The sequence below is a fragment of the Mus pahari genome, chromosome 14, assembly GCF_900095145.1.
Source record: "Mus pahari chromosome 14, PAHARI_EIJ_v1.1, whole genome shotgun sequence".
NCBI lineage: Eukaryota > Metazoa > Chordata > Mammalia > Rodentia > Muridae > Mus > Mus pahari.
The window spans coordinates 68,981,106-68,982,620 of record NC_034603.1 but is presented as its reverse complement, the minus strand read 5'-3'; the positions used below and the strand labels follow the sequence as shown (position 1 = coordinate 68,982,620).

The 1,515-nt window shown below is 38.6% G+C and overlaps 1 protein-coding gene across 2 annotated transcripts in view; it reads left to right on the top strand.

Annotated features, from left to right (window-relative positions):
• Brca1 (BRCA1 DNA repair associated) overlaps nucleotides 1–1,515 on the top strand; it is a 64,584-nt gene that overhangs the window by 43,802 nt on the left and 19,267 nt on the right. The window lies entirely within an intron of this gene.

The window sequence follows — 1,515 nt, the reverse complement described above, 5'->3', positions numbered from 1 at the left end:
CTGTTATCTTTAACGTGTTAGGAGCATTTTTACGTTTCACCACTTATTTTGAAAGTGTAAGATCTAATGAATGGGCCAGAGAGATGTCTGAGCAAGTTGCCTTCTGAACTCTATGTGCAAAATAAGTAAATGTTAGAAGAAAATTATAACGGATGAAGACTACTTTGTTAGAATAGATGTACTGTAATTTACTCAATCCATTGGACATTAAAGTCATTTCTAAAAGTATGCTATTGTAAACAGTTGCAGCACACATTCTATCACTAACCCTTCTTTTTTTAAGATTTATTTATTTGTTTTTATTTCATGTGTATGGATATTTTACTTGTATGTTTATGTACCACATACACGCATGGTACTTATAGAGGTTAGAAGACTGTGTTGGATGCCCTGGAACTAGAGTTAGAGGTGGTTATGAGCTATTATGGGGGTATTGGGAACCAAACCTGGATCTTCTGGAAGAGCAGCCACTTCTCCAGCCTCATATGTTAAGGTTTTTTTGCATATAATGCCATATTATTCCTTTTAGATTTATTTATTTTATGTATGTGGTTGGACTGTTTCTGTCTTCAGACACACCAGAAGGGGGCATCGGATCCCCATTACAGATGGTTGTGAGCCACCATGTGGTTGCTGGGATTTGAACTCCGGACCTTTGGAAGAACAGTCGGGTGCTCTTACCTACTGAGCCATCTCACCAGCCCCCAGAAGAGGGTTTTTTGATCAGTGACATTTTCTGAAATCTACTGTTCTTAACATGCTTAGCACCTGTTAAGTGAAAAATGTAATGGTTTACTTATGATTTTAACCTTCTTTTCCTTCCTCATGAAAATCTTGTATATTGACTGCCCCCAAATTGGACAATACAGTAAATAAGAGTTTTTAAAATCACCTCTTCTCCTGTCCAGCTATTTTGGCTGGTCATGGTGGCACATGCCTGTTAGTCCCAGTACCTGATTGGCAGAGGCAGGTGGATCTCTGTGAGTTTGAGGCCAGCCTGGTCTACATAGTGAGCTCCAGAGCACATAATGAGACCCTCTACCAAAATAATATTAATAACAATAATAACTGCTGTTTCTTTAGATATTTTACTCAGAGTTTTATTTTTTAAATATAGTTCTAAATATAATATAGTAGAGACACATCTGTGGTCTCAGTTACTTGAGTAGCTGATGCAGAAGGGTTGCTTCACCTACAGTTCAAGGCCAGTGTCATCAGTGACACTGTACGGACCCTATTTCAACTAATCAATTAAAATTTAAAAATGGTTTTAAACTTGCTATGTAGCCTAGGTAAGCCTTGAACTTGTGATTCTCCTGCTTCAGCCTTGTGTAGCTGGGGTTATAAGCCTATGCCACCAGGCCTGACTACAGTAATTATTTCTGGACTGGCAAGATGGCTTATCAGATAAGAGCACTTGTCACCAAATCCGATGGCTTGTGATTTTAATCTCTGGTACTCATAGGGTAGAAGGAGAGAGCCAACCTCTATAAATTGTCCTCTGCTGATTACAAC